Raw genomic sequence first — 13,854 nt, forward strand, 5'->3', positions numbered from 1 at the left:
TTCTGTAGATTATGTGAAAGGAAGATCAAAGCTTGTGGTATCCAAGGTCATTAGGGCAGTTTAATTCACTCTGCAATCACACGTGAGGTCGCCTTCATTTCAGTTTACTCCCTGCCTAGGGGCGTCCCCTGAGGTCCCACTTCTGTGAAGAGGATCTTAGAGATTTCAACCCCTCTTGTTTCACTCCTGGGTTTTGATTCTTTTCATCTCCTCATGAGCTTCCCATTTTCCTGACTTGAGAACAAAAGTCTACTTCATGTTCATTTCATTTATAACTTTATGCTTTCATCAGAGTAATGCCTGATTTTTTTCCCCCTTGCTGGAAATGGAACCCTGGGTCTCATGCATGTTAGGAAAGCCATTTCGTGTGAACTAAACCCCAGCCAGTTTTGTAATTCCTTTCTGTCTTTTCACATCACTTATTCACCTATGGAATTGGAAAAACATCCAGCCTTAAAAGTTGTTTTAAAGCAGTGGGGAACTTAATCCAAACTTGGTCTGCAATTAATGGAAGCAGCTAGCTTACAGTGAGATTTTAAGTTGGCATGATCTTGCGATTATCCAATTTTTGGATATATTGGGATGATCATTTGCAGTGACCTGCATGGCCAAACTCTAGAAACCAGCAAGGGGCCATGGGGTATTAATAAAGACACACAAACATTAAGAGAGAAAGCTGGGATCAAGTGAGACACTGACCTCTAGTTGAGAATAGTGACCCAGAGCTGGCTCAACATGTTTATTATATGGGTTTTTATCATCCAAAGATTATCTGTGGGAAAGTTCTGCAAAAGAGAGCAAAGTGGAGAGGACAGATGAACTTTGTGTTTGTAGCCTTTGGAGATTTTATGATTGTGTTCCTGTGTTTAGGAAGGCGAGTGTACAGTGGATATTTTGGTAGTGTCTGGGGTCGACTGGTCAGGGACTGTGGATTGTTTGTCCTGATATCCATCTTTGCCCTCTTAGAATCATCAATGTTTTGCTAAGATGCATGTCATTCTGGAATATATAGATTATATTTGAACCCCTTTCTTGAAGCTGGTTTGATTAAGTGACTGTGTCCTGTCACATGTGGAAAAGTCAAAGGTTTTGTGATAATTCTGGTAGCTTTCGCCTTCCTAAACACAGGAACACAATCATAAAATCTCCAAAGGCTACAAACACAAAGTTCATCTGTCCTCTCCACTTTGCTCTCTTTTGCAGAACTTTCCCACAGATAATCTTTGGATGATAAAAACCCATATAATAAACATGTTGAGCCAGCTCTGGGTCACTATTCTCAACTAGGACAGTCTGTCCCCATCTTCCACCTTCATCCTTCCTGCTGCTTGCAATATTGATGATGTAACTGGAGCCCCATCTCAGACCATGAGGACAAGGTCTGCTTTCAGGAACAAGGGATAGATAGCTAGAGTCAATCTGGGCAGATGACCCTGAGTCCATGCTTGGGTCTGATTATTTGCAATCTGTACTCCCCCCACACCAGATTCATAAGTTGAAGTCCAATATTGTAGCATGAAAAGGGAGGAATTTTGGAAGGTGATTATGTCATTATCCTTTATGAATGGGTATAGTTCCCTCTTTTGAATGAGCTCAGTGGGAGATTTCTTTACCCTTCCAACATGCAAGGAAACACACAGAAGTTCCATCTATGATGAGCAGGCCTTCTCCAAACACCAAAACTGTTAGCACCTTGTTCTTTCCAGCCTCCAGAACTATGACTAGACATTTTTACTGTTTATGAATTCTCCAGCCTAAGATATTTATTTTGCTATGGCATCCCAGACAGACTAAGATAATTCCTTTCCTCTTGGGGTTATCTTATCAAGAATAGAATCCTAGTCTGCTACTTACTAGCTGTTTGGCTTGGGGGAAATAATTTATCTCACTAAGGCTTCCTTCCTTTACTACTTAATCTTACCCCCTTTTGTTCTCTTTTGAAGATTTACAAGTCTGCATGTACAATATAACTGAGCCAATATCTTCTAAGCATTTGCAGTACATCGAGTGCAATTTTTTTCCTTTCTTTATTTTTGCATCATGACTTTAAAGCTTAAATGTTTTAAAATCATAAAAGAAATATGTTTACATTTATATATTTATCTCTTTATGGTACTTGGGATAGAACCCAAGACTTTGCACATGCTAGGGAAGTGCTCTACCCCTGAGGTAACTTCCAAACCCCAAAGAGATGTTTGAGTTTTGGAAAACATGGCAACCTGATGTTGGAGGAAACCACTGGAACATTCAGTCGTTTCTAAATATCCACAATTATGTCTGAGAAACTTTGATCTGGTCTGCTACTGGCTCCAATGAGAACTTAAAATTTGAAGATGCACAACCAGAAATCCCTTCTCCCTTAGATGTTGCAGGTAGTGGAAGTTGCAGGGGTTTTGAATACAGTGGAAGACAAAGGAGTAAGGTTATGGGTGGGAATGGTGGGGGCTGAGGGTGGGGGTAAGGGGGTGTCCACTTCAGCACCACGGACAGTAGCTTCCCCAACCCTGGCTCCTCTCTGCCTGTAGGTGTCTCCCGCTAAACACAGGAGGCCACAGATTGGGAGGATGGGAGGACTACTGGCTGTAAAATTAGAGAGGAACATCGATGGCCAAGTGAGACCAAAATAAATAAATAAATAAATGCAGTATTAAAGGAAAGTCACCTTTATTTTTCTCTTTATTTATCTTGCAAGTTCTTTTCTTATTACAAAACGATATGTATCCATAGAAGAAAGTGTAAAAAATAAAATTCTACAATACCAACATATCTCAATAATCACTGTTAATATGCTCTCATCCATAATCCCAATTTTAAATTATAAGAAATGATTTACATGTGAAAATTAATCTTTATGTCTAAAGGTATTACATTTACATGTAAGCTTCTGCTTAAAGATGCTCTGTTACTGGCCATGAAGCCCATGAAAAGGTCCTCCACATCATTAGTCATTAGGGAGATGCTAATGGAAACCCTAAAATGCCACTTTACTCCCCACAAGGATGGCTAGAATCTAAAACGGGGAAAGTAACAAGCGGTGAGGATGTGGGGAAATTGGAACCCTCCTACATTCATGACAGCAATGCAAAATGGTGCAGCTTCTGTGAAAAACATTTTGGAGGTTCATCAAATGGGAAACAGAATTACCACATGACCCAGCAATTCTATTTCTAGGTTTAAACTGGGCACAATTTAAAACATGTGCATGAACAGGTACTTGTGCATAAATGTTCATAGCTGCCCCCTTCACAATCTCAAAAGGTGAAAACAACACAAATACCCATTAGTCAATGAATGAGCAGACAAGTGTGGTGTATCTATACAATGGAATATTCTCAGCCACAAAGAGGAATGAAGTATGACATATGTTACAACATGGACGAATCTTGAACACATTATACTGTGTGCAAGAAGTCAGACACCAATGGTCACATGTGACTTGATTTGCTTATTTGAAATATTTGGAAGAGGCAAATCTAAAGGGAAAGAAAGCTGATAAGCGGTTGCTGAGGCCCCTGCAGAGGTGGGAATGAGATGTGACTGCTAACTGGTCAGGTTTTCCTCCTGGGATGATGAAAATATCCTGGAACTAGATGGTGGTGAAGTTTGCATGATATTGTGCGTGTGCCAGTGCCATTGAATTCTGCACTTGAAAATGGCTAAAGTGGTGAATTTACAGACAAAAACTATCGTAGAGTGGTTAATGGCACATAACACAAACCCAGGCTCCCTGCCTCCACCAGCCACATGAATTTGGGCAAGTCACTTAAATATTCTTCAGCCTTATTCCCCATTCATAAAGTGGAGGGGGGACTTAATATACCTAAAGGAATTAATCAAGGTCAGTGACTGTGTAAGCAAATGCGGTGCCAACCAGCATACCTGCTCTACGCTGCCCAATGTTCCTAGGCACATAGTAGGTCTTCAGTGAGCTCAGTAACTGCAGACACCGGGGTGTCTTTCTCCTGTCTCCAAAACTATGGCTGGTTGATCCTGCTCTGGACTGTCCCCTGATCATGACATGGATGGACCTGCCAGCAGGTGAAGCCTTCCCCTTGGGTGGTATAGGAGATTAAGAGGAGGGCACACACCACTGTACTGTCCCATGACTCTAGCTAGGACCAGCCACATGAGTCTCCTAGCTATTGAGTGGAGGTGGTAGTCGTGGTGCAGAGGGAAATTTGGTATCTTCTTAGCATCCTACCAGTGTCAGGAGACCGTCTCTCCTGCTCTGCTATGAGCCGAAATCCTGAAGTTCTCACCTGCGACAACCACAGAAGGAAATTTGGGCCAGGATCCTGAGAGGACCAGACACATGGTCTCTTGGGTGGTTTCTCCTAGCTGCAGGAGGTGACCCAGATGGTGATGAAAGGGCCTCAAGATGGAGCCACCACATTGCTGGAGATCTCACCAGTTACAAATTTCCCTGGATTAACACAAGGCATAATCTCCAATGGATGGGGACATAATTGTGCACACAGAGCCTTTGGCCCATCCTAGTTAAAATGCTAAAAAGCAGATGAGAAAAAGACAGGATTACAGCCAGAAAGGAAAGAAACTGAAAAATGATACAAAATATGAAATTTTACTAACAAGGGGTGTGGTCCTCAAGAGGTTCTTCATGCCCCTGAGCTCACTTCTCCAGGTTACTTGGTATCCTACAGTTTTCTTGAGAGCTGGGGATGGAATCTAGGGCCTTGCACATGCTGGGCAAGAGATCTACCACTGAGCCCCAACCTCAGCCCTCTATATTAATTTTTGAAATGGTAAAGAAATGGATCCAAATGACTTTGGCCACATCTTCTGAGAAAAAAAAATTGTAGAAGTGGCTCCTAACTTGTTACAGCCGCTTCCTCTCTCACATGTACAAGCTCTTTACGAACCAATGTAACAGGAAACCTAGAGGGAAAAGGCATCAGCGATCTCCAAACTTACTCTAGGGAAGCTACGGATGTACCAGTGTGGAGGGGAATGGAATGTGCGGCAGAAACTTGGAGCAAAAAGGCCTCCCCTAGACAATGTGTCATCTCCCCAAGACGTGAACTGTGATAAAGTATCTAGAGATCCTGGGGCCTTGCAGAGCCAGGGAGGAAACATCTGATAGTGGACATTGCCTATCACAGGACGGGTGTGTCTCCAGACAACGCCCAAGGGCTGTGAGCGCAGCAGAGGAGAGTGAGCTGCAGCTGTGGCTGAAGGGAGGCACTGTGGATTGAGGCTGAACAGGACCTTATGCCAATGGAAGAAAAACCTACGTGCACGCCCAGGGAGCCAGATGAATCAAGGGGTTTGGGCAGGAGTCATTTGTCTATCCAGATGTCTAGTGTACCCTTTAATGATTGACTACCAAGAAGGAGGGGGAAACTCAGGATCCCCATAATCTCATGATCACTCTATCTAATCACTCTAGCAATGAGTGATTCAGACTCACCCAGAGAGGATGAAGTCCTACAGGATGGGTGTGTCTCCAGTAATTACCCCGAGGGCTGTGAGCCCAGCAGAGGAGAGTGAGCTGCAGCCATGGCTGAAGGGAGGTACTGTGGGTTGGAGGCTGAACAGGACTTTATGCCAATGGAAGAAAGACCCATGTGCACGCCCGGGGAACCAGATGAGTCAAGGGGCTTGGGCAGGAGTTATTTTGTCCATCCAGACTATCCCAGCACTTTTCTGAATGTATAACTGATTCCTGCTCCTTCCATGGAATGGAGGCCTTGACTCTCCCAGCACTGACTGAGCATGCACATGCTGAGCCCTGCCCCAGGCCCCACAGCACAGCAGGATCCCCAGCTGCCCCAGGATGAGCCTTGGAAGTTTGTCTGCCTGGCAGTGGTCCTGACCCTGCTTGTTGGTCATTATCCTTGGAGTGGACCTGGTCAGAGGTGAGGTGACCAGGCCATTAGTAATGGGCGATGGGAAAGAAACAGGCCCTGAGTCTGTAGTGTGTGGACAGGGGCCCCAGGAGCTGAGGTGGAGGTGGACTAGGAAGGCATGGCTGGACTGTTTCTCTGGGAGTGTGTGTTTTGTTTTATTGTTGTTGCTGTCAAACGTGGGGCCTTGTGCACTCTAAGCAAGTACTTTCCCACTCAGCCACTCCTCCAATCCTGACCGTGAGCATCTTAGAAGAAAATGGTCTTCCTGAGCCTAGCCTGCAGGAGGTTAGTGGTGGGAAATGAAGGGACGAGTCACCTAAAGCTCTAGAGCACATCCTTTCTTTCCTCTCCCATCCAGTCTTGCTCTTTCTAAACCAGGTGAGAGATGAGCTGAAGCAACTAGACACCAAATGTGAGTGATGAGTGAAATGGTGTGCGGCCCTCCCACCTGCCACTCCTTTACCCCTCCAGTACGACCAGCCTTTAACCTGGGTCTGTTCATCTCATAGAGACCGGCCAACGGTGGACACAAAAGAGACGTCATTGGGGAGAAATGTTCCGGCAAGTGGAGGCTCCGCAGGCCATGAATGGTAAGGAAGCCAGAGGCCGGGGTGGGTTGTGGGAAGAGAGCTGGGGGAAGGAGGTTGTTCTTTTTAGCATGGTTCACAGAGGTAGCTTCTGCAGCAGATGACAGCGTGAGGGGCATTTTATGCAACCCGACTCACAGGCGAGGTTAGTTTCCACTTTGACCCACTCCCTATTTCTGTATCCTATCTTTGGGTAGTGTCTAGCCAGGGAATGGACATATGCAAAGGCAATGTGCTCTTTTGCAATGTTCCAAGTCATAGACCCAGTCTGATTTTCTCTTAAAATTGGGAGCCATCTCTCCACAAAGCCAGGAAAAGATAATTTCAGTTTTACTATAAATTACTGCAAATTCTGAACCTGCTTGGAATGCCTGCCCGTGCCTTGAACTCACCCATGCCTGGCTCTCTGACCAGATAGCAGCCCTCTCTGAAACTTTAGTGACGCCTCATCAATCTTGGCCTTCCCTGGCCAGATAACGACCCTCTCTGAGGCTCTAATGACCTTCATAAATTCTGATGTTGGGGCCAGCAAAAATGTAAACTAGCCTTTGTGTTATGCTCGTCAGAGTTTTATTATCTGTAACCCCCCTTTATGTAACTTTCTGGGCTATAAAGCTGGGCTGCAAGAAAGCTGTGGGCTGTCTTGTTCCCGCAGTTTTGGGTGGGAGAGGCAGCCTGGCCGGTGGAAATAATAAGCTTGCTTTAATTTGATTTTAATTGGAGTCAGTGGTCTTTTCTTGCGTCCTGGTCTAACAAAGATGGCTCAGTCCCCACCTTCAAGTGAGTCTCCTTGGGGGTTCAGAACCCTTAGCTCCAGGCAGTTCCCAGTGCATTCAGCTCATCTGTTTCCAGTAACTGCTACAGGGATTTATATCCATTGGGTGTTCAATGAACTTACACACACACACACACACACACACACACACACACACACACTAAACATTTCTAAAACAGGAAAGAGAGTAGGGACTCTCATATGACAAATTGTGTTCTTATTAAATGTCAATCATGCAAAGAAATGATTTCCTGAAACTCTGGCCCCAGAGTTCCTGAGGTATCTGTTCACTCATTCATTTGCATTACATAAATGCAAGAGTTTTCAGTAGGTGATTGTTAGAAAACTGGGGTACTCAAGTGGGAGTGTTTGACCTTCATGGATGTATTGTATTGTACGCAAAATATCTTGGTTGTCATACCTGCATATGACAGGTATTTGCCTCTACTGGGTAGAGATAGGGATGTGGTTCATGGTCTGATGTGCAGCAAATATCAATAGTTCCAAGATGAAGAAGCTTTAGTATAATCTACACCATGAAGGTTTTCTTCCCTTGGATGTCACCAGTGCCCCAGGAGGTGGGAGAAGAACTTCACCTGGGATCCTGGCAGGGAGAAGTCAGTGGAAAAGGCTTATTGTGCTTGAGCTGTGCTCTGCGATCACAGGACTTGACTGATACTTGGATGTATTTTCACAGCAACTGGAATAAAGCACTTTCTCATCTCCATTACTTGACTTACATGAAACATCTGGTCACTGATCCAGTTATTATGATATTGAACAACCCGATATTGGATCTGTAAGAAGCCACGGATCTACTCAGCTGCTTTCCCCTCTATCCTCAGTTTATCCTGGGGTGCAATCTCATTAACCCCCAGCTTCTCTCCAGGAAAGAAGTCTCCCTCCTGTGCCTGTCTTCTCTTGCTTCTTAAATTCTGCAGAGACACATAAAATGAAACTGGGGTAAGACAGCAAGCACATATGACTTAGAGAACTTCTCACAGGAGAAAAATAACAGTTTGTTCAGAAAATAAGTGGTATAAACAAGATGTGTGTGTGTTTGTGTGTGTGTGTGTGTGTGAATATTATAGAGTAAAATTGTCCTATGAAACAACCAAATTAATGTTTGGATTTTGATGAGAAATGTTGTGTTTGGGGAAACAACAATATTTGAGTACTCACTGGGTATCATGACATTTTAAGACTTTACTAACTTTGGGCAGGGTGGTTAATTAATGGTAATAGTAATTAATTTAATGCAATATTAACTAACTAATAGTAGGGTAGTTACCTGACAAAATGAATTGATACTGGACTTCCAGTTTCTGGTCTGGCATGGAAGAAGGTAAGAGTGGCGACTCGAGCCTAACAATAAGTAAAAATGTGAATAAAGCTGAAAAGGCAAACATTTTAGATTTGTAAGAGGTCACAGGTCGGCTCCCAGCGGAGCGTGCACGGAGCTCAGAGAGCTTGGAGCGGCCGGGCTCTGGCTCCCGGAGATGCTTTGGCCTGGGGCAGAGGAACCCGCGGGGGTCGCTCCTTGGAGCCTGCTCCTAGCGGAGCGTGAGCCGGGATCGGAGAGGCCGGGTTCTGGCTCCCGAAGCTGCTTTGGCCCAGGGTTGGGGAACCTGCGGTGACTGCTTCTCGGTCCGGGTCCTGCTGGGTGCTGTGGGGGCCAGGGGGGCAGAGTGGAGCTGCCACCTGCGCCCAGAACAGGCCAAGTGACCTGCTGGCGTGGTATCACAACACCCCAACTGCAGCTGGGGCCGAAGAGAGTAGCCGCCCACGCCTAGAACAGGACCAGTGACCCGACGGCGCGGTAGCCAAGTCACCCCATTTGGAGTAGGGGCTGTGCAGAGCCGCCGTCTGAGCCTGCAAGGTAGGCAGACCTGCGACCCACTGGCAGGACAGGCCCGGTAGCCTGCCAGCGTGGTAGACACGTAGCACCGAGGCAGTCACCTCACACTGGTTGGAGTGGGGGTGGAGCAGAGCCGCCGCCCGTGTCCGGAAAAGGCCCAGCGACCCGTTGGAGAGGCAATCAGGTACCCCCATTGGGAGTGGGGGCTGAGCAGAACTGCCGCCCGAGCCCACAAGGTAGGCAGACCTGCGACCCACCGGCGGAACAGGCCTAGAGGCCTGCCAGCGTGGTAGACACGTCACACCAATTGGAGTAGGGGCCGAGCAGAGCCGCCGCCCACATCTGGATCAGGACCAAAGACCCGAGGGCGTGGTAGTTACGTGACCACAATTGGAGTGCAGGCAGAGCAGAGCCGCCACCCGTACCCGCAGGATGGGCAGACCTGCGACCGACCAGCGTGGTAGACAGATCACCCTAATTAGAGGAGGAGCACAGCCACTACCCACCCCGCAAGGGAGATTTTCCAACTATACAAGAGCAATATAAATAAATAGGGGGAAAATTTCAAAAACACAACAGTTTCACCAAGCAGAAAGAAACGCGAGCAGTATGAAAAGACAAGGAAAGAAAGGACCACAAGCAATGCAGGTCAACTCAACTTTAGAAGAGGTAATAGCTGCAACAGATGGAATGTCAGATAAAGAGTTCAGGATATACATGCTTCAGATGATCTGGAGTCTCAAGGAAGACATGAGACAGCAAAATCAGACAATGAAAGATCACTTTGACAAGGAATTACATAAACAAATCCAGGAAGCAAAAGATCAATTACACAGGGAGATAGAGGTAATAAAAAACAAACAAATAGAAATCCTAGAAATGCAGGAAGCAATAATCCAACTTAAAAACTCAATTGAGAATACTACCAGCAGAGTAGATCACTTAGAAGATAGAACATCAGACAATGAAGACAAAGTATTTCAACTTGAAAAGAACATAGACAGCTCAGCAAGACTGCTAAGAAACCATGGGCAGAACATCCAAGAAATATGGGATAACATTAAAAGACCAAACTTAAGAGTCATTGGGATACAGGAAGGCACAGAGCTCCAAACCAAAGGAATAAACAATCTATTCAATGAAATAATACGAGAAAACTTCCCAGACTTGAAGAATGAGACAGAATCCCAAATCCTAGAAGCCTACAGGACGCCGAATGTGCAAAATCATAAGAGATCCACACCTAGACACATTATAATAAAGATGCCCAACATACAGAATAAGGAGAGAATTTTAAAAGCTACAAGAGAAAGGAAGCAGATTACATTTAGGGGTAAACCAATCAGGATAACAGCTGATCTCTCAACACAGACTCTGAAAGCTAGAAGATCCTGGAATAACATATTTCAAACACTGAAAGAAAATGGGTTCCAACCAAGAATCGTGTATCCGGCGAAATTAAGCTTCAGGATGGAAGATGAAATTAAAACCTTCCACGACAAATAAAAGTTAAAAGAATTCGCAGCTAGAAAACCATCTCTTCAAAAAATCCTTGGCAAAACATTACAGGAAGAGGAAATGGAAAATAACAATGAAAACCAACAGTGGGAGGTAGGACAGTAAAGGGGGGAAAGTAATCAAAGAGGAAAACAAATAAGGTTTAGTAACATTAATAAACAAATATGGCTGGAAGAACAAACCATATCTCAATAATAACCCTAAATGTTAATGGCTTAAACTCACCAATTAAGAGACACAGGCTAGTTGAATGGATCACAAAACAAGACCCAACAATATGCTGCCTACAGGAGATGCATTTGATAGGAAAAGATATACACAGACTGAAGGTGAAAGGTTGGGAAAAATCATACCACTCATATGGACTGCGGAAACAAGCAGGAGTGTCCATACTCATATCTAATAAAATAGATTTCAAGCCAAAGTTAATCAAAAGGGATAAAGAGGGACACTACATACTGCTCAAGGGAACCATACACCAACAAGACGTAACAATCATAAATATATATGCCCCAAACAATGGTGCAGCTATGTTCGTCAAGCAAACTCTTCTCAAGTTCAAGAGTCTAATAGACCACCATACAATAATCATGGGAGACTTCAACACACCTCTCTCACCACTGGACAGATCTTCCAAACAAAAGTTAAATAAGGAAACTATAGAACTCAATAACACAATTAACAACCTAGACTTAATTGACATATATAGAATATACCACCCAACATCAAGCAGTTACACTTTTTTCTCAGCAGCACATGGATCCTTCTCAAAAACAGATCATATATTATGTCACACGGCAACTCTTAGACAATATAAAGGAGTAGAGATAATACCATGCATCTTATCTGATCATAATGGAATGAAACTGAAAATCAATGATAAAAGAAGGAAGGAAAAATCATGCATCACTTGGAGAATGAACAATAGGTTACTGAATGATCAATGGGTTTTAGAAGACATCAAGGAGGAAATTAAAAACTTCTTAGAGTTAAACGAAAACACAGACACAACATATTGGAATCTATGGGACACATTGAAAGCAGTTCTAAGAGGAAAATTCATTGCTTGGAGTACATTCCTTAAAAAAAGAAAAAAACCAACAAATAAATGATCTCATACTTCATCTCAAAATCCTAGAAAAAGAAGAGCAAAACAACAGCAAAAGAAGTAGAAGGCAAGAAATAATTAAAATCAGAGCTGAAATTAATGAAATCAAAACAAAAGAAACTATTGAAAAAATTGACAAAACTAAAAGTTGGTTCTTTGAAAAAATAAATAAAATCGACAGACCCTTAGCCATGCTAACAAAGAGAAAAAGAGAGAGAACTCAAATTACTAGCATACGGGATGAAAAAGGCAATATCACAACAGACACTTCAGAAATACAGAAGATAATCAGAAATTATTTTGAATCCTTATACTCCAATAAAATAGAAGATAGTGAAGGCATCGATAAATTTCTTAAGTCATATGATCTGCCCAGATTGAGTCAGGAGGATATAGACAACCTAAACAGACCAATAACAATTGAGGAAATAGAAGAAACCATCAAAAGACTACCAACTAAGAAAAGCCCAGGACCGCATGGGTATACAGCAGAGTTTTACAAAACCTTTAAAGATGAACTAACACCAATACTTTTCAAGCTATTTCAGGAAATAGAAAAAGAGGGAGAACTTCCAAATACATCCTACGAGGCCAACATCACCCTGATGCCTAAACCAGACAAAGACACTTCAAAGAAAGAAAACTACAGACCAATATCTCTAATGAACCTAGATGCAAAAATCCTCAATAAAATTCTGGTGAATCGGATTCAAAAACATATCAAAAAAATTATACACCATGATCAAGTAGGATTCATCCCTGGGATGCAAGGCTGGTTCAATATACGGAAATCAATAAATGTTATTCACCACATCAATAGACTTAAAAATAAGAACCATATGATCATCTCGATAGATGCAGAAAAAGCATTCGACAAAGTACAGCATCCCTTTATGTTCAAAACTCTAGAAAAATTAGGGATAACAGGATCATACCTCAACATTGTAAAAGCAATCTATGATAAGCCACAGGCCAGCATCATTCTGAATGGAGAAAAATTGAAGGCATTCCCTCTAAGATCTGGTACAAGACAGGGATGCCCTCTCTCACCACTTCTGTTCAACATAGTCCTCGAAACACTGGCCAGAGCAATTAGACAGACGAAAGAAATTAAAGGCATAAAAATAGGAAAAGAAGAACTTAAATTATCACTATTTGCAGATGATATGATTCTATACCTAGCAGACCCAAAAGGGTCTACAAAGAAACTATTAGAGCTAATAAATGAATTCAGCAAAGTGGCAGGATATAAAATCAACACGCATAAATCAAATGCATTCCTGTATATCAGCGACAAATCCTCTGAAATGGAAATGAGGACAACTACTCCATTCACAATATCCCCCCAAAAAATAAAATACTTGGGAATCAACCTAACAAAAGAGATGAAAGACTTATACAATGAAAACTACAGAACCCTAAAGAGAGATATAGAAGAAGACCTTAGAAGATGGAAAAATATACCCTGTTCATGGATAGGCAGAACTAACATCATCAAAATGGCGATATTACCAAAAGTTCTCTATAAGTTCAATGCAATGCCAATCAAAATCCCAACAGCATTTCTTGTAGAAATAGATAAAACAATCATGAAATTCATATGGAATAATAAAAGACCCAGAATAGCAAAAACAATGCTAAGCAGGAAGTGTGAATCAGGCGGTATAGCGATACCAGACTTCAAACTATACTACAGAGCAATAGTAACAAAAACAGCATGGTACTGGTACCAAAACAGGTGGGTGGACCAATGATACAGAATAGAGGACACAGTAACCAATCCACAAAACTACAACTATCTTATATTTGATAAAGCGGCTAAAAGCATGCAATGGAGGAAGGATAGCATCTTCAACAAATGGTGCTGGGAAAACTGGAAATCCATTTGCATCAAAATGAAACTGAATCCCTTTCTCTCGCCATGCACAAAAGTTAACTCAAAATGGATCAAGGAGCTGGATATTAAATCAGAGACACGGCGTCTGATAGAAGAAAAAGTTGGCTATGATCTACATACTGTGGGGTCGGGCTCCAAATTCCTCAATAGGACACCCATAGCGCAAGAGTTAACAACTAGAATCAACAAATGGGACTTACTCAAACTAAAAAGTTTTTTCTCAGCAAAAAAAACAATAAGAGAG

The sequence above is a fragment of the Spermophilus citellus genome (genome assembly GCF_964194105.1).
Source record: "Spermophilus citellus genome assembly, chromosome: 3".
Taxonomy (NCBI): Eukaryota; Metazoa; Chordata; class Mammalia; order Rodentia; family Sciuridae; genus Spermophilus; species Spermophilus citellus.